The 20,265-nt window shown below is 43.1% G+C and overlaps 1 protein-coding gene across 6 annotated transcripts in view; it reads left to right on the top strand.

Moving 5' to 3' along the window:
• TIAM1 (TIAM Rac1 associated GEF 1) overlaps nucleotides 1-20,265 on the top strand; it is a 289,451-nt gene that overhangs the window by 110,668 nt on the left and 158,518 nt on the right. For 2 of the 6 annotated variants that reach the window (XR_012897942.1, XR_012897941.1), the window contains exon 1: nucleotides 15,517-15,921. The exons of 2 other annotated variants lie outside the window; for them this stretch is intronic. The gene's annotated coding sequence lies outside the window, so the exon portion shown is untranslated. Of the gene's footprint in view, nucleotides 1-15,516; nucleotides 15,922-20,265 lie in introns of those variants that run through there. 2 more of the 6 variants (XM_075910656.1, XM_025186123.2) reach the window with 2 other exon arrangements.

Below are 20,265 nucleotides of genomic sequence, written 5' to 3'. Positions count from 1 at the left end.
GGGGAAATTTAGTCTCTTGAACTGGTTGAAAAGGCAGGAGGTAATTGATATGAGGTTGATAATTAGCATATTGTTGGGAGGAGGCTTAGTTGTGTTTCAGTTATTGAGCAACAGGTGTTCCTAAGTAAATTGATTTTCTCTCCCCCCCCACCCATGTGGAAATGTACAGCCTATTTAGTGCTATAAAGTGACGTTTAATACCCTTTATATCTTAACTCAATATACAAAGAAGAGATTGAATCGATCCCAAAGGAGTCTTTGTACTCCCCGCCACAATATTAGTCAAACTGATTTCATTTTAACAATGAGTTAAATCATTCATTCCACACATCCTGTCTCAGAAAAATTCTCCAAATCTTTTGGCCCAGAACAATCTCAAACCAAGATCTATTTATATAGTGCAGTCAAGAAGATAGGAGGATTAGCATTGCCTGAAGGCACTGGAGATTGATTGGTATGTGCATCAGATGGAAACTGATTCTGTCACCAGAGTAGCAATAAGATGGTATAGTGGGGCAGCTGCCCGACTCTGGCCAGAAGGGGTTAAGATGGGCTGGAGGGAGCCTGCACAGAGCACTGGCCAATCATGGAAGAGCTTAGAATGAGCCAATGAATGGGCAGCTTGCTGGGGCAGCCCTCTATATAAGGAGCTGCTCAGCAGAGCAGAGGGCAGTTGGATCCTGACCAGAGATGGTGCAGGACTGGTTCTCAGGGCAGCACCTTAGTGAAAACAGTGCTGAGAAGGCTAGAGACAGAGGCTCCAGCCTGATACTTGCCAAACTGCAGGCCTTGGTACAAGGGCCAAGGAGGGTACAGAGGTTACGGGGAAGTGGCCCAGGTTACAGGAGGCAGGTGCGGGGAGAGGAGGAGGGCAGGGTAAGGCTGCCACCAGAGAGTCCTTGTGCCTTGACACAGAGTAGTGGGTGGGCCTGGGTTCCCCCTTCCCGCTTATACCATAACTTGTCACCAGAGAAATCAGCAAATACAGAATGTGGTTTGCCCCTGGGGCAAGGGGCTACAGTTGGCCACAGTGACTGAGGACTGCTGATACCCCAATAAGGGGGTAAGAAACGGAGGAGTGGGCACTACTGGAGAGCAGTGACCTGAAGAGGGCACGCTGGCCCTGTGAGTGAAATGATTTAGAGAGAGCATGTGGAGCATCAATGAGGAAGACACTGTCCATAAGGGGGCACCCTGCTGAAGACAGAGTTAATTCCCAGTGTGACCAGCAGGAGGCACTGTAGTGGTGAGTCATGTGACCCTGTTACAAATGCACACCTGAAGTCAAGCAAAAATGAGACCATTTTTTGAAAACAACATGGCAAAGAGCTGTAGAAGTGGATCTGTAAAACCTGGGGCACAACTGAGGAACAATTGAAAGAAACAGACAGGTGGGGAGAAGCTTTGTATCTGCCCTAAACTCCAGAGGCATAATGGCAACATGATGCTAACGATGATAATTTAGGCAAGCTAATTAGCAGGGGTTTAGGGTAAGTGAATCCTCGGTTCAGTTTTGGCTTGTCTCTATGTGGAGACCATCATGGCCATTTTCACAGATGGGGAAATTATTGGCAGGGGCAGATGACCGTTTTGCGGGGCCCCGGGCAGCATAATTCCGCGGGGCCCCCCCTTTGCCATGGCGCATGTGCAGTGACGCCATGCGCATGCGCGGCGGCGCCACGGCGCATGCGTGGGGCTTTCTGAAGCGCGGGGCCCGGGGCGGCCGCCCTGTACGCCCTGCCCTATATCCACCCCTGATTATTGGTACAGTAATTTGTTCCTCAGCCTGTCATGGACAAAGCCATGTTGGGAGATTGTCCTTCTAGCTTTCTGAAGGTAAATCCACTTGTTAGAAGCCCTAAGTACATCTGGGTTTTTGGAAAAGCATGCCAAACTCCTCTCAGGATCTTTGCAAATTGTTAGTGTATAATGACAATTTTGAGGGGCATTGTTCCATAAACGGTATTTTGTTCATGTTGGACCAAAGGAATTAAAAGGAGACTCTTCCCTTTGCCCCCCTTGACAGGTATTTAAGAGGCTGCATAAGAGGATTGATATTCTTGGTATCTTTTTATCAAATTTTAATATTTTTGTGAACAACACACGAGTTTTTTTTTCTCTACACTTATGATCTAGATTCTGTGACAGTGAACAGACACCAAAGCCATTGAGAAAAGGAAGAGCTAACCAACAAAGGAGTGAGGATTAGAGGAGAACATGTTTTATACTGCATTGATTTTCTGGTAGAAGTAGTAGTATAGGCTGCCTCTGACTTGCAACACGATCGGTTCCAGGGATACCGTCGCATGTCGGGAGTGTCATAACTCGAGCCCTCATTTACAACAGGCGTTGTATGCTGTTGTAAATGCGGGGCTGAGGACGTAAGTTGGGGGATTTCAGCCCCTTCCGCACATGAGTTTAACTCCAAAATGTTCTCAGTGGAAGCTACCAGATGCTGAGCTATTTTAAAAATATGTCCATTAGAGAGGTGCCCAAGGTCACAGACAAAGTCAGTGGCAGAGAGGGGAACCAAACACAGATCATCTGATTCCCTGCCCTGCAATTTAGCTACAAGACCATTTTTCCTCTCAACACCTTGCAAATACACGGCAGTGCAGGGAGATACACCTCAAGCTTGAAAAATGTAGCACATATCACCTATGTCCAAGTACTTATGTGGCAAAGAAAGTAAAAGTTTATGTGCTTGCTCACATGTGTCATAACATACCCATATCGAGGCGTGTATCAAAGTGCCTCAACGTAGCTGGTTGACAATAGTATGATCCAGAGCCTGGAAAAGCCTGTTCTCTGAAAGGAGGCGGACAAGAACTGGCAAGCCATGGTTTTGTCTAGAAGGGCTAACTTCAAGGGTGTTGCCAGTCAGCTTTTATGAACTCTCCCCAGCTGGTATGCGTCACATTCTCTTGGAACACAGTGGTCAGATTGTAACATGTCATCCATATAAATCACCTACCCTACTCAGATTAACTGAAGGCAGAACTGTGCATTGTGTCGCAAAAATCTTAGGGAAGAGGTAGGCTAGTGACAGTCAGGCCTAAGATTCATGATGACCAAGAAAAAAGATTTTGTATTTCTCCTCATAAGTCACAATTGGGCTTGGCTTTTGCCAAATATGATTACGTTCTGAATCAGCATACATGTATCTAAGTTATATGATTGCATCTGGGGCTTTTCCAGTTTTCCCTCTTCAGATGCCTGGCTTTTCTTTATTATTTGCTGCTTTTGATTTAATATCATAGGTCACCGTAGAAAGGTTAAATCACGGCTTTCCTCTCCACTCATTTAAACTTAACCAAAGGTCAAATTGACATATGACTTACATTGTATTTTTTTGTTGTTTGAAGCTTTCTGAAAAAGGCAGTTCTAAGGGAGCTTCCAATCATTAATATTTTTATAGGAATCTTGGGTAAGCCGAGGATTTAATCACTTAGCTAACAGTAGGCCAGCAGGATAAGATGTCGCAAATTGTTGTGACAGAATGCAAATTAACAGAGTGCTTCCAGTGATAAGGTGTGTCTTGTTTAATCTTGAAAACCACTGACGACAAAGGTTAAACAATCGCTTTCAATCTGTTGTCCTCAGTGAAAATGTTTCTGCTTTAGGAGTAATATGTAATTGGTGTGTTTGTGTAAACATTTGGTGTTTGCATTTTGGACATTAGTAAGTAAAACCCCAAAGTGACACACAGTTCTGGATTCATTGGCTTAATCTGGGTTTAGCATCTGAATACGCACACGCTTCCTACAATCCTAGGAGGGCGCAAATGTTAGCTGTGTGCTGGTGAACCCAAACCCAGGTAAGAACTGTCCCGTCGTCTTCTGAATCACTCTCAACTTGCCAAACCTGCTCATTTACTAGGAGTGTATTAGTTACATTAATTACAAATTCTGTAGGAATTGGTCAATCTAGCTCATGCCTTCTTCTCATTCTTCCTCTAATTTGTGTCCAGTGATGGATCCAATGATATTGTCTGTTAGTCTTGCTCATTTTCTGTTTTTCACTTGAGCTGATTCTAGAGCATACCTTTGTTTTTCTTTCCCAATGGATTAGAAAGGGTGTCTTCTATACTGGGCCATGATTTTGTGGTTCATTCCTCCTGCTAAAACGGGACATCAAATCCTAACCATTGAAAAGATTGAATCAGCATGGAAGCCTGGTGACATCTGAGAGAGGGTAGGATAACTAACACATTAAAATATATTAAATTTCATATACATCCAATCTCTGAATTTGCCCCCAAATGACCATTTATAGATTTACTGAATTTGCATTAGGGATGTGAACAACTAGTTGAGTAGTCAACAAACTAGTCATCCACCCCCTTTTGCTGTCTCTCTCAGAAAGAAGCAGCAAGCGGGGATGGGAGAAGAGGATGGGGTGCTTCCAAGCAACAGCACTGCTTGGAGCCTGAGGCTGGAGCCCGAGGCCAGACCCCAGGCCTCACGCTGCGATGCTGCTTTGAAGCACCACATGGAGCCTGGGGCCTGCTGGGGAGTCCCCAGGCTGCAGATGGTGTTTCAAAGCGGCAGCACCACGTGGAGCCTGTGGTTAGCTGGGGATTCCCCCACTGACCCTGGGCTCCATGCGGCACTGCCACTTTGAAATGCCGTGTAGAACCTGATGCTGGGCTCCCCGCAGCATTTCAAAGCAGCAGCACCGCATGGAGCCCGGGGTCAGTTCCCAGCTGACCCCGGTCTCCATATGGCGCTGCTGTTTTGAAACGCCATGGGGAGCACGGGGCCAGTGGGGGACTGCCTCGCTGGCCCCATGCTACCCACAGCACTTTTGCCTTCGAAGAGTAGCAGCAGCCCCTGGGCTGTTTCTACACTTCAAAGGCGGAGGCACCCTTATCGACTAATCAAATAGACGATGCAAATTGTATCGACTATTCAATTAGTCAATCAGCATTTAACATCCCTAATTTGCATACCCATTCCTGCAACTATAGCATGCAAATTAAGTATGCATTTCAGATAACCTACTAAAAAGCTTATGTATTAACAATAATATTAATATATGGTGCCTTTTGGATAAATATATTAACTTCTCTCCTTGAGATCTGAGACCTGTTTACACCTATGGTTAAACTTGTATTGGAAGTGAATTTATTAATCTACAATAGATAGATCCACGTGGGACTTCTGCCCGCATGACAGAGCTTCTGCTGAGGCATGATTGAAATGCTTCAAGGAATCTAGAACTAGAATATCCTTTTCATTATTACAATTTTCTGAGACCGCATTTCCAACACAGATTGACATTAAAATTGTTTGTAACTTCCTATTGCACTTTACTACACTGAAAAATGCCTGCTTCTGTGTGGTAAGCAGCCATGCAGTATTCTAGTAAATGCCAGAGTTTATGCACAACACTGAATCATGCTGCCTAGTGCTTCTTCAAGGACAGTGCAGTTCTAATTTCAAACAGATCATTCTGTAATCACACAGAGTATGTCTACACTAGGGATGTAAAAACTGTCCAGAATAGTTAACTGGTTAAATATTTTGTTTAACCGGCAGGAGGCCGGGGGGCTGCTCCGGTTCTCTGCCGTTGCGGATAGTGGGAGCTGCTCCAGCCCTGCTGTCCACTACAGCTGGGGTCCTGCTGGCTGGGCTTCTGTGGGGAGCGAAGCTCCGGTTAGACAGTAAGCATGCCCGTAAGGCATATGTTCACTGGTTAATTTTTTAACATCCCTACTCTACGCTGCACAGCTTTTAATAACACTGCCATATTGCTAAAAGTCAAGCATTGTAAAGACTTTGTCTGCACTTTTGGCAACCAAAAAGTTGCCAGAAATGCCCTGAGAGTGGCATTTGCTTTGTCAGCAGGAACACTGTTTACCTTGGGGATTTGTTTACACTGGCAAGTTTTGTGAAGGTAAGGTGCCTTTTGGTGACAAAACTGCATGAGCAATCACACTGCAATGCACCTTTTGTCAGGAAAATGGCTATGTTTATTGACAAAAATGTTACAGCTCCATGAGGGACTTCTTTTTCAGCCTGAAACCCTCAAGTGTTTAGTCAAGCCCCCTCTTGCAACAGATTCAAAATTCTATGTCCCGCTATCACCCCTCACCCCCATGCCCTCACATTCCCTTTCCCTCTCTGGGAGACCCTCATTTTCTCATGCACTCCATCTCCTTGCCCAACTTCCATTATGATACCTGGACTGACACACACTTGTGAGTTGTAAGCCTTTGCCAGCACTTCCTTTACCAGTTGTTGAGGGTGCTTTATTGTGGTTCAGTGCACTGTCTTCTGATGAAGAAAGGCACACTTTTTAGATGGTTCTAATGCTTTTTATTATAGTTTAACAATCTCACAGACCTAGGGTTACCAGATGGTTTCAAAAAAATACTGGGCACACTTGATCTCAGATGCGGGGCTGGAGAGAGAGGGGGGAGGAACTGGCCGGGAGAGAAGCAGGGATGGCTGGGAGGAGGTCGGGGGGAGCAGGGATGGCCGGGGGAGATTGGCTGGTGGGAAGCTGGGGTTGGGAGGGAGCAGCGGGGAGGGAACCGGCCTGTGGGGAGTGGGGCTGGCCCGGGCGCACGCAGATCGCTGGGTGCTTCCTGTCCCGCGCCCGGTCCCGGCGGGGCACATGGAAGAGTCCGGCCCTGGGGATTCCATCCCGCCCCGGCCCCACCTCCCTCCTCTCTACTGTGTAGTTGCATACTGCCTGGCTGGTAGACACACTCTCGCAGTGTCTACCAGCCAGGCAGTACGCAACTACGTACTGATACTCGTGATAATAATAAAACTTACTTAATTAGAAAATATTTATATTTCTGGTATTTTCTCAATTTGTTTCCCGGACTGAAAGCTCAAATACCAGACTGTCCGGTTCAAAACCAGACACCTGGCAACCCTACACAGACCAGTCACTATGATCCCAGGGCAGGCTTTGAAGGTATTTTCCTGGCTATGTGTTGCATTGAAGGGGGAAGTGAAGGGAGCCTGAAAGCAACTATCACTCTATATAAGGTTTATTTCGGGGACCCTCATTTTCAAAGTGCACCCTGACAGCTTCCCAGATGTTAACAGCAGCCCTTTGAGCTCCTCTGACAGCCCCAGTGTCTGGCTGCAGCCAAGCACTGTGCCTCACTGCCCCACGCCCAAGCAAATAATTCCTCCTTTCACACAAATTGTCTAAAGTGTAACCAGCCGCAGTAACCATGGGGATGTTATTCTCAGTCAGGTCTCCGGGGCAGGCTAGACACCTCCATCCGGCCTTCAGTCTCCCGGGGTGCATTTGATCACCACGCAGCACCTTGCTCAGCCTGTTGGTGAAACGTTCCTTACTGCTGTGCAGGTGCCCTGTGTATGGTTTCAAGAGCCAGAGTTGTAAGGAGTGAACTGGATCTCCCAGGATTACAATTGGCATTTCCACGTACCCCACTGTAATCTAGTTGTCTGAAAAGAAAGCCCCCACTTTCAGTTTTCTGTACAGGTCAGTGATCCTGAAGATATGTGCATCATACACCTTTCCAGATCACCGCAGGTTGATGTCTGTGAAATGCCCACTGTGATCTGTAAATGAACCAGACATGCTTTGTCTTGTATACGTTAAGGAGACTTAGCACCAAAGTTATTACGGAAGAAAGAGGGACGTTCTGATTCCTAAATCAGTCCCACTGATTCAAATATCATCCATACAGTTGATTTGAGACCTTTTAGAAGGAGGACTAAAAGTATACTATACTTGCTTGGTTTCAAATATCCCTATTCAGAAGGCAAGGGGATAATTGTTTAAGTATTTTCCACTGCAATCTAGAAGAAAAAGTAATTTAATCACTATCAGTTCAACAAGAAAACAACACTGAAAGACCATTTTAACTCATTTTAATTACAGATTTTGTTTTATTATTATCCATTACTTACAATGCTCTACTAGAAACAAATAATGACTTGTCCTTAATTGTTTTGGTGTTTTTTGCGTCTGGTAAACATACATTTGAGTAAAAAAGAAACAAAATAACAAGAATACATTTAGCTATGTATGTTCAGTTGTATACAAGGCTATACATATTAATCCATTAAATAATTGTATACCTTTTCGCTTGTCAAAATATTATCCATGATGTCAGTTTAGTTCTGAGAAAATCATGTACCTAATGTTTGCTCTGATGTGTAGATGTGTGTAGAATCAAAATAGTGCAAGGTGATTAAACAGTAGTTATTGGTAGATTTTGTTTTTAAATTTCACTACAATAACAGTACTTAACTAGATTCTGGAGGACTTTCTATAAATTTGCTTACCTGAATTTTTCCTCACATTCAAATGGATAAGCTGTTTATATCCAGTCTTTAATGGTTATGTTGTGTAGTGTTTCTGTTCAGTTATAAAAGTTGTTGCATTTCATCCCAGCATTGGCTGCATTTCAGTGGTCAGTGAAGTAATTGCTGTGTACCAATTTAAGGTGCTGATCTTTCAAGCTCTTACACACATGAGCAACTTTTTGACAATTAAGACTAGTCTCAAAATTATGTGCATGTTTGTATGCTCAGGGACTAAAACGGCAGTTCTCAATTCTTTTATCTTTGTGGGCTGCATCCAACACTATCTGTATGGTAGTCAGGATGTCACATGGGTCACAGCTCAGTGCCGATTGGCTGCAGATTGAGAACCACAGACCTAAATATACAGTATTTTGGAATCTTTCATGATGGAAAGCACTATTTATATGTCATATATCATTCTCCATCGGAGAACATGAAATGCAGAATAGGTCAGAATACATCTCATCTTGATTAATGTCTTATTAGCACATGCTTCCCTGAAAAGCATGAAAGAAAGAAAACATTGAGTTGAGCAATATAAAGCTAATGATGATCAAATTCAGCCCAGGTGAAATGCTAATTAGGGTTGAAATAGCTACACCGCACCTATTTTCCTGTATGTAGAGACACTCTGACAATGCAACAAAATAGCCAACTTGCCATTTCAGATGTTAATAAGTCACTCTGAAAGTCTACCATGTTGTAACAGTAGATTTGATAATTCAACTACAATGAAACCTTTGTTATCCGGCACACTGTTAACCAGAAAACTTTGTTAACCGGCATTGCCTCCAGCCACAATACTGTCACATCTTCAAGCGCACAGGCCTGGCTTGGTTTACCATGATTGGCTTAACAATTTTTGATTTAAGGAGTACTAATAATCTTTAACTCAAAATAGAAATGTGAGACCAACTGCCTCACTCTACAAAACTACCAATATTAAAAACTTAAGTTTTACTATTATTGTCCATTGGTTTTTCCTAGATTGATGGGGACCCTCAGATAACTGGACTTTTTAGATAACCGGAACTTCCTAATCCATGAGCGTGCCGGATAACACAGGTTTTACTGTATTAGGTAGCTTCTCTCACAGCTTTGAATTCAAATTTTCTGAGGAACCATGGGGAAGGGGTTGAAACGGGCAGATTTACAATGAAATATACCATGGCCTGGCAGGGGATCACCCCAATGACACAAGTCCCCCAGGGCTAGGTAGTCCAGCACTCCTCCCCTCCTCCCCCATGCAGTCCCTCTGCAAAGAGGGTTGTGTGGAGGGCAGGTGAGAAGGGAGGCTCAGCTGAAGGCTGCAGCCTCAGGAGAGCCAGCAGGAAGTGGCGACCTGTGTGAACACAGGCTGGAAGGCTTCAGGAGAGCACAGGACAGCCAACAGCCAGTTGGAGAAAAGCGCCGCTTTGAAGCAGGAAAGTGCCACTTCTTTCCGGTCACTGGCAGTGCTCCTCTGAAGCCTTCCAGTGTCTGTTTGTGCTGCTGGATGCCACCTGGTGAGTGGTGACTGCCCAAGGGGTGAGAAGGGCGGCCGGCCACATCTGCCCATGGCAGGTAAGGGGGGTAGCTAGGGCATGGAGAGCCTGCAAGCTGCACAGCTGGCACTTTGAAGCAGGGAAGTGTCACTTCTTGCTGGCTGCGTGGCTGCGTTGCCCCTTTTCCCTGAGTCCTCCAGCCTCCATCATGTTGTACTACTGTTGGCTTCCACCTGGTGAGTGGCTGTGGCCCGCGGGTGAGTGGGAGAGTGTCAGCCAATGGTCAGGGCAGTGAGTGGTGTGTGTGTGTGTGTGTGTGTGTGTGTTATACACCCGAAACTTCAACTGCTGAGACCGGTGTCCCTTCGCAGCGGGCAACCTGGAGAAGGTTGACAGGCGCCCCAAGAATTTTATAGGGAGAGCTTATTACACCTCAGATTTCAGCTGCTAGGATACAGGATCCCTTCACAGCGGGCAGTCTAGGGAAGACTGAGAGATGCCCCAACAGATCTGTCACCTGGGAGTGATACGATCCAAAACGCCCAAGCTCTTTCTATACCTGTCCCTTATGACGGGCTGAAGTTCTTTTAAATTGTGCTTGTTTCTGTTACAGAAACTGAAGGAGTCAGGTTAAAGCTTAAACAGTTACAGGTTTATTGTTACAGGGTAAACTTAGCTGTTAAATGCTACTACTGTGTTACAGATAACACAGCCACTACAAAGGACAGGACAGAAATTACACTAAGAAGTCACTTACAGGTACCATGAAACCCTTTTGGTTCTCTGAGCTCTTATTAAATGCATGCAAAATAGACACCTAGCAGGTATATATTCTCACCCCTGCATTCCAGACTTGGCGTGGCCAGCGTCTTTCTCTCAATCCTTTGGGAAGAAGTAGGGCGAGGTTGGGCGTCCCACAAACCTCGGGAAACAATCAATACCTGCCAGCAGGTATAGATGATTGGAGTTCAAATGGTAAGGGCTACTAAACCCCTCTTTATACCCCTTGGGTCACATAGGCTTCTTCCTGGTCTCAAGTGGCTAATTAGGAAAAATGGCTTTGAACGCCAAGTTTCCCACAAAGGGTGCAAAGCATAATTCACACCTGGGAAAACGCAGACAATGGGCACCTTTGGTATGTGATGGGCGAAGATTCCTCTCCTGGGACAGTGCAGGCATGTCAACTACTGGTACTAGCCATCAGGGCGACGGGAGGCCTCCCAGTTGTCAGCTAGCCCATTTACTGTCTGGTTTCTGTTTATGGTAGAGTCAGGGACAGGCAGCACACCTGTGTTCCCAGGGCATCAAAGGCTGACTGCCTTTCTCTTGCTCTCTGGGGGGGAGGGGAAGAAACAAGATGGGGTTCATGTCTGGCTACAGAGAGTCACCAGAGGATGGAGTGCCTGGGGTGCAGAGGTGGCCGATGTAACTGTGTCCCCCCCTTACCTTCAGGTGGCATACATGTGGGTCTCTGCCCACTTCATTGGGCCAACCAGCATAGGACCATCTGTGGCACCTGAAGCTGTCCTCCACGGCCGTGGAGATGTTTGTATCTCCTCTGTCAGTCTCTAGCCCCACCATGGTGGTTCTGCTCCTATGCTGGGCCCTCAGTTCTGCCCCTTCCATCTGAGGCCTCTCCCTTCTGGTATCCTAGATCTATTTTCCCACACCGTGCCTGGAGGCCTGGCCATTCTTTCAGCAGCCCTTAGTTCCTGTGCCTGTGGCCTGCACCCAGTTGTGGACCTGGGCTTAAGAAAGATAGAGGCTGGCTTTTAACACCCCACTACTAAAAACATTCCCGTGCCACTAGTGTTAAAGCTAATTGGACAATGGGTTGTCCAGACCATGGCCTGCTCTGCTCTTTCAGACATTTAATCTGCCTAAAAATTAAGGTCAGTTTTTTAGCTATAATGAAGTGATACTATATGTTTGGCAGTCAAAAACGCAAAACAAAACAAAAAATTTAAAAAAAGAGGGGCAAAAAAGACGAAGCTAAGTAAAAAAGACAGTTTGTCATCTTATTTTAAAAATCTTGATGTATTGAATAGAGGACGTTCATAAAAAATACCTCAATTATCTGATCACTTGCTGAGGCAAGGAAAGATCTCAGTTATCTGATCACTTGCTGAGTTGTGAGGATACCATGGCGACTGCAAAAGTTGAACAAGTGGACTCTGAATTGGCAATGGAACTACAAAATATTGGTAATTTTGTCGAAGTAAGGGAAGAAACCTACCCTGAAGACGTTGTATTATGCCTGAAATCTATTTCATTGGATATGATACAATATTTCTTATTAAATAAACCAAAAATATAGATAATATGGAACATTTGAGAGAAGAGTATGAAGTTGGAGGACAAAAGCAATTTAGAGGTCTTCAGGAGTTCTGTTTTCTGAGGATGAAGAAAAATGGGACCACAGAAACGAGAAATTGGTTGATTTTTGGACCACCAAGGCAGTCTAGTTTCATGTTTGCAAATTATTCCCTGACCATCGTAAAGGAAAACAAACATTTGTCAACATGTAGTCTAACTGGAGAAATGTTGCAAGAGATATTGCTGATCACGAAACTTCCAAAACTCATGTTAATGCTACATGTAAGTTTGTTCAAAGAGGGAAATTATCTGGAAGAACTGATTTTGCGTTATCAGGTCTGCTTTAAAAGGAGTATTCTTATTGGAGGAAAGTGCTGAGATGTGTTGTTGCCACGGTGAAACTACTGTAGTTTTTGGGACTGCCTCTAAGAGGACATCGTGAGTCATCAGTGTCAAATAGAAAAGGTAATTTTTTTTAACCTGCCTTGAATATCTTGGTGAATTTGACAATTTTCTCAATGAACATTGACAAATTATCAGTATTGTGGCTCAGAGAAGATCAACTTTTTAAGGCACCAAACCTACAATGAATTCATTACTATAATGGCAGAGCAAATCAGAAACCAATTCACTGAAGAAGTAAAGGATGCCAAGTACTATTCCATAATAGTTGATTCAACACCAGCCGTGAGTCATGTAGACCAGTTAACATTAATTTTAAGATAAGTGACCAACAATGGTGAAGTTGTAGAACGATTTATTTGTTTTGTCCCACTAAAATCCCACACTTCTGAATGTCTAGAGACTACGGTTTTGGAAATCATTGCAAATTTAGGATTGGACATCAAAAATTGTCATGGGCAGAGCTTTGATGCTGCAAATATGGCAGGAAAATATTCAGGTCTACAGACAAGACTGAACAATGCAAATCCCTCTGCTTTATTCATACTATGGTCCAGCCATTCTTAAATGTAATGTGCAGTGATGCAGCCTCATTTTGTTAGGGAGTTACACATTTTTTGGAATTTATTCAAAACACATATGCTTTTATTTCGGTTTCCACACATTGGTGGAGTATGCTACAATCATGGTTGGAGCAGGCAAATGAAGAACATTTGACAATCAAATGAATTTGTGACACCAGGTGATCTCGTTGTGCAGATGTTGTTTTGGCTTTGAAAATTAAAGATAATGTTATTAACATAGCCACTAAGGATGTTAAAATGCGGTTAATTGACTAGTCGACAGGCACTTCCTCATTCCTCCTCTGAAATGTACAAGAGCCCCTATTGGGGCTCTTGTACATTTCAGAGGAGGAATGCGGAACTCCGCATACAGCGCGGGGCCAGTGGGAAGTCCCACTGATTCCAGGCTGCATGCAGGTGCCTGCTTTGAAATGCACAAGAGTCCACAGTGAGGGCTCTTGTGCATTTCAAAACCATGGAGCCTGGGGTCAGCCGGGGACTCGCAGTCCCCCACTGTCCCCGGGCTCCATGCTACACTGCATGTCTCTAGGAGCCCCAGTGTAAGCTGGAGAGTTTCCAGCTGACCCCGGGGCTCCATGGCAGCTGCCCCTTTGAATTGCCACAGAGGCATAATTTTAAAGGGGCAGCGGTGGAGCTCAGGGTCAGCTGGGGACTCCCCAGGCTCCCCTAGGCATTTCCCTGGAATCCGGGATCAGCTGGGGAGTCCCCAGCTAACCCCTGGCTCTACTGCCCCTTTAAAACGGGTGTAGGTGGCAGTTTCAAAGGGAAAGCCACTGTACAGCTGATGCGGCAGATCAGCCTCTGTGCCTTTCATAGGGGCAGCCATAGAGCCCGGAGTCAGCTAGGGACTCCCCAGCTGATCCCGGGCTCCCTGCGTCATTTCCCCAGAACCCGTGCTGCCCCTTTGAAAGGCGCACAGGCGGCATTTTAAAGGGGCAGCTGCCGCACAGCAGATTCGCGGATCAGCTGTGCAGCAGCTGCCTGTTTGAAAAGCAGCCTGGGGGTTTCAAAGTGGCAGCGCACAGTGTCACAGAGGCAGCTAAGGGGAGGGGAGGGGGGGGATATCGACTAGTTGACTAGTCAAAATACTGTCCGATGAGCAAATGCTTATCCGATAGTTGACTAGCCTTACATCCTTAATAGCCACATCAAATTCTGAAAAACCACTTGTGAAAACTGAAGCAAAATCCTTAGCAGAAAAGTATGATATTGCTGTTTTTACTATTTTGTCGAACCGTTTACTTCAAAGAATTCTGTCATGAAGTCACTGCAAAAAGTTGATATAAATGTATTGAATGCTGCACAATTGTTAGCCTCAGTTACTAGTTTTGTCATGGAAGCTCCAAATGACTATAGGTCCATGGAAGGAGAGTCACTAACATTAACAGAAAATATAGATTCCTCTGATATATCTGATGAGAAGTGTAAAAAACTCAGGAAGTTATTTTTCAATGAAACTAGAGACAATAAAATCAATTTAAAAGGGAAAATGAAAATCATATTTAAGACTGTCAGTATTATTTGACACACAATAATATTGCAATTGCAGAGTAGAGGTGAATCTCTAAAGAAAACTGTTGATCTATTTTGAACGTTTTTTGACAGAAGTATGAATGAAGATGCTAAACACCACTACAGTAAGAAATTAAATTCTACTGAGAGGACATAGATACAAATCTTTTTGAAGATGAAGTGAAACAGTTCATTCATTTTATGGAAAATGATGTGGTCCGCGCTTCAAGATCACCAGTTGATTTGTATAGACTCATATATAATGGTTTGCAAGCCTCCTTTCCAAGTGTAGAAACCATTCTGAAAATATTTTTCACAATACCTGTGTCAAATGCTTCTGGTAAATGTTCTTTTTCTGTATTGAAACAAGTTAAAAATTATTTGTGAAATACGATGAGTCAGGACCATTTGACAAGTTCGGCAATATTGACAACTGAAAGTGCCTCTTTATGAAATATTACTTACGATGACTTACTTGATGATTTTATAAAGAAAAAGTGTAGAAAGAAAACTATCTGAATACATATTCTTTTTCAAATTGTGTAAGTTTCTCCAGAGGAAGTTTATTTTAATTTTCCATTCTTGCGTCATCTCTGCATTTTATTTTTACATATTTTTCATGTTAACTTAATGCAAATACAAGCTTTCATCTAGACCAGAAGTTCTCAAAGTGTGCTCCAAGAACTCCATTCAGGTGGACTGAGGAAAGGTTAATATCTTTTTAATGAAGTGCTCTTATTCAATAATTAGCTAATGGTACAAACAATATTTGGAAAGATCATTAAGTGATCCACCAAGACCCTCAGCAATTTTCAAGTGGTCTGTGGGGAAAAAAGAAAGTTAGACTACAAAAACAAAGTACCTCACTTTATTTTTATTTACTTATTATTTATAATATAGGAGGAGGCTGAAGAAAAAAGAATGAAAAATGGGAGGGGAGCAGGAAGAGTTAATGTTCTTTTTCTTGGCTGGGTCCCCAAAAATGAAGATGAGCACAAGCCCCTACTAATTCTAAATCCGCTATTGGGTTAAGTCATTGAATGACAGAACTTCCCACCAGCTCGAGTTTTTTGTTTGAAGAATACCAAATGGAACATTAAACTGGGTAAGGAGAATGTAGGAAGGGGGAAGGAAGAAGGGAGGTGAAAACCAAACCTTCAAACACACCCAGTTGATCCTTCTCATCTTGGCATGAAACTTAACAAGTTACACCCACTCTGAGCCAGAAGCGGAATGAAACACTGACGCTTCCTCATTTCTGTTACAAGGCTGTAAGAGCTTGTGAAACGCAACAGGAGAAAATGTTTGAGCTACTGATGAATGGTAAGTTACTTTAAAAAAAACCCTTCTTGCTTTAATTGTTCTGATAGTCTGAATTTCAGGGATGTAATTTCTATGTAAAACACCTTTGCAAAGTGTGGCATTGTTGTCTAAAATGCCATGTGTTCTGGAACCTCTAGCTTCTTTAAGGCTGCCTCTTTTCACAGGAGGAGAGAGTTGTTTTTTTTTAATTCATGCTAAATAAACCTTTGAGTGCTTTCTTTCCTTTTCAAAGGGTTTAAGGCTGCTCTCTAAGGAAGTAGCAGAAGAAAAACAAACATACATTTAAAAAAAATTTAGGCACTTTAAAACCAAATTAATTTAATGGCAGTATTACATATTTGATAGATACATTTGATAGCTAGATTCCCTAAAAGTGAGAACGTAGGAATGGATCGTGTTACTAATTAAAGATGCATCCTTTCTCCAGCAGTATGGCTTTATTTTCAGTAATTACAGGTTGCCATGTTCTTTAATTGTTTACAATGAACCTTGCGAAAGATTTCAACTTGAATTAAGCCCTGTTAGATTGTGCAAAGCACTCAAAATTTGAGCATTTCAAAGGCAGTACTTTGGTACTTTTAAAGAAATGCAAATGTACTTAGTTTTGATGAGTTCTCACTTGTAAAATGTTTCATAATATTGCTGAAATCAGGGCTACTTAAAGCTCTTCCATGCTGTTATGCTCCTATTTCTGGTTATTTCCATTGTTACATACAGAGTTATCTTACATTTCAGTTACTATTTTTAAATTTAAAGTGCTTAATTCTGGGGGTTTTTTTTTTTTTTGAGGACAGACATGAGTACAGAATCCTGTCCCCCTGAGTTGTTGTAAATAATAACCAAACTTATCATAGGTTGTCTATAAAGGCAGTGGAAGCTACATTGCTGACAATGGGTGTCAGCAGTGGATGCAACTGTACATGTGTGAAAAAGGGTCCGACACAAGTGTAGACCAGAACCACTGTGTTTGGTACTGTCAGAAAAGTCAACCATCATTTCAGATCTGCTGATGGACATGAACTATCTTGTAGCTAAATTGGATGCAGAACAGGTTCAGTTGCACTCTTTGTCAGCAATCGTTCATTTTCCTCATGCAAACAAAGCACACATTTTTGATCGAGTTAGTCACACTTTAGCTCCTTTAAATATATCGCCTTTGACATTTCATTTAACACACCAGAAACCCGTTGTCAAGGCAGATATTAATTTTTGACATTATTTTCCCATTCCAGAGTTGATTTAAACTTTCACGTGATTAGCATTTTTGAATGGTGGGAGCATTTTGTGTGGGTGGTTTTTTCAATCCATTTTGAACGAAAACTGATCAGCCTTTTATCAAAATTCGTGGAAAATTGCTATGCTAATCATGGTAAATCATGCAAAGAAACTCAATGTAAAAGTGTGGCTTGCTTAGTTACAGTTGCAAATTAAAATGTATTCTTTAAAGGCTGCACATCTGTTATAAGTGGAAAATCTTGCTTTGAGGAGGAAAAGCTTTATTTTTCAGAACAGCTAGTATAAAAAAACTGGTATGCCACTGATTTAGAACTGGACCCTGCAAGCACTTGCTATTGGGTCTATGACTTGATTTCCTCCCTCCCACCCCCCCATTGATATGCATGATAAAGCTTCAGTTGTCTTCAATGGGGGCAGGATCAGAAATGTAGGCCTCAGTGGTGCAGTAGTGAAGTCAAATGGGAATTTTGCCATTGGCTTTGGTGGGAGAAGGATCAGGCTCATAATGCTTACTCCTCTGAGAAGCGTCATGTACCCTGATGTGTGGAGAAAACTCAGCACCTTACAACTGAGGGCCCCTAGTGTCCTGACTGATTAATCTGTGTAGTGGTTCTTTACTGTACTGCAGAAACTAATAAAGCAAAAACAAACAAACAAAAAAGACTTATTGGAATGGAATACCAGTTTATTTAAAAAATTAAGGCAAAAGTCCAACTATAAAAATAAATCTGAGTCCATCAGTAAAACATTTAATTGCAAATGGTGCATCTCTTAATTTTGTCTCTTAAAATGTCTCTCTTCATATTATTTTCTGAAGCTATACACACTGCCGCATGTTTTAGTGAGTTTTATGGAACAATAATCCATTGCTAGATGAGAGGAATAAATTATTTATAGATTAAAGTGTTTTAACATCCTATCATGGGGGTTGTTAAGGAGGTCAAAATTCAGAGCATTGAAAACGGGATTAACGCAGCTGTGTTGCAGACAGTACAAAAGCAGAGGGAAAAGGAGAAGTTAGAGTTACTGTATAAATATTTATATTTTAATCACAGTCCTTAACAATTTGCACTTAAGATTTACAGGTTTCTAGAACAAAAATGTATTTCTATGCGACTTTTTCAGGTGAATAGCTAGCATTAGTTGAACCCCCCTCCCCATAAATTTTAATGGAATCATAAACAAACATGAATACCTTTCGTCTTTAGCTCAGCAGGCTTGTTCTTTGCTGCTTGTTTTGTTTCCTGGTGGAATAGTGTCAAAAGATTTTACGAATAGTGAGCACTTCTAATAAATAACAAATCTCCTTTCTCTACTAGGAGGAAGTTGTTTTATTTCTGTGCATGAAGCTTCCATAAAGAACTTTTTGCAAATGTAGTGAATACATTCCTGTTATTTGTATGTATTGTATTGAAAGCTTTGTGGGAAAAATTTGAATCGATTACAATGTCCCGCTGCCGGGGCGTCCTCAGAGGCTTTGCTCCCGGTGGCCCTGGTCTGCTGGAGACGGTCCCCAGCAGACCAGAGGCACCGGGAGCAAAGCCGAAGCGGCGGCGGGGTGCCGCGCTTCTGAGGCTTTGCTCTGGCAAAGCCTCAGAGGCGCGGGACCCTGCCGCTGCTGCGGCTTTGCTCCCGGTGCCTCTGGTCTGCTGGGGACTGTCTCCAGCAGACCAGGGACACCGGGAGCAAAGCCGGGGAGGCGGAGGGGCGCTGGGGTATAAGACGAAACCCTATCTTTTAACTAAAAAATTAGAGGGTCGTCTTGTACGCCCAGTAGCCTTATACGCCGGAAAATACGGTACTTTATATATATAAAAAAAAAAAAGGTTGAGAAACAGTGATCTAGATAGACAGTGCTTGGTGTTTCTGTGAGGGCAGGGGACTGGAGTTGATGATCTCTCAAGGTCCTTCCCGTTCTAGTGTTCTATGATTCTGTGATCCCCACTCTGCCCCCAGGTCCGCTCCAGTCCCAACCTTGATTCTAGCTGTGGCTCTACTCCTGGGGTAGGGGTAGGGGGTAGGAGTGGCAGACAGATTACATTATGGGTAATGGGGGGGGGTGACAAAAGTTTGGGGATACTGCACTAGTTGGAGCTCAAGACCCCTGGTGCTCTGGGTTCTGGCGTTTGAATGGCAGAGTTGATATGTTTTTGAGAATCATAGGTGGCTGTGCTGCTCTTCCCATTCTCGCCAGTCACATGGGAAACTTTCTAACATCTTACTCCCATTTCCATCAAGCTCTGAAAATTACATTTCAGAACTTTGACAGACAGGCTGCAAACATCTCTTTCCAATACACTAGCTGAATATCTAATTTCAAAGAATTAGGGAATATACCCTTTATCTTTTTCCCAGATGAAAATTGTCTAGATTAAGCATTTGCATTAATTTGGATTTGTGGACAGGTGAAAGTATATTAAGAATTTGCTCCAGGCACTTTCACATTTTACTGCAACAAAAGACACCTGCGAGTTTCAGACCCTGCACTGCAATTCCATTAAGAAGTGAATTAGCAAAGGAATCGGGTGCCAGCACAGAAACATTGTCTGCTCCATATTGATGTGTGTCATGGTGATATTAAAAGCAAGGAAGCTGGCTGGGATGTGGTGGGAACAACTGGACATCTTAAAGTAATGGCGATGGAAATATCAAATAGTTATTAAATACATTTCACTTGAATGTGATGATTTTGTGATGCACGGTTATGCTATACTAGCTATTATGGAAGAAGCCAAAATAAGTTTATACATGCAGAGAATTGAGCCACTGGTTTCTACTCTAATCCCTGTTTCTGAGTTGCTATGGGATCTGTGGCAAGTTACTTAGGGCAAAGTTTTCAAAGGTGACAGCTCATTTAGGAGGCTTTTATTCAATTGTTCAGTTTTAGAGCCTGATCTTCACAGGTAGTGAATGTCCCTTCCCATTGAAGTGGAGTGTTGGAGCCCTGAGCACCTCTGAAAATGAGACCTGAAGTACCTCATGATGCATTCCCCAAAAACAAAGATGCCCCAAACTGGCAACTTCTTATAAAAATGTTTGTCTTTTCTGTACCTCATCTGCTGCATCTGTATACTTAGAACATTGCCTTTCATTGTAAAGCATTTTGAA

Source organism: Pelodiscus sinensis, chromosome 1, assembly GCF_049634645.1.
Source record: "Pelodiscus sinensis isolate JC-2024 chromosome 1, ASM4963464v1, whole genome shotgun sequence".
NCBI lineage: Eukaryota > Metazoa > Chordata > Testudines > Trionychidae > Pelodiscus > Pelodiscus sinensis.
Note: the sequence above shows the minus strand (reverse complement) of the source record. Positions and strands in the feature narration are given on the sequence as shown.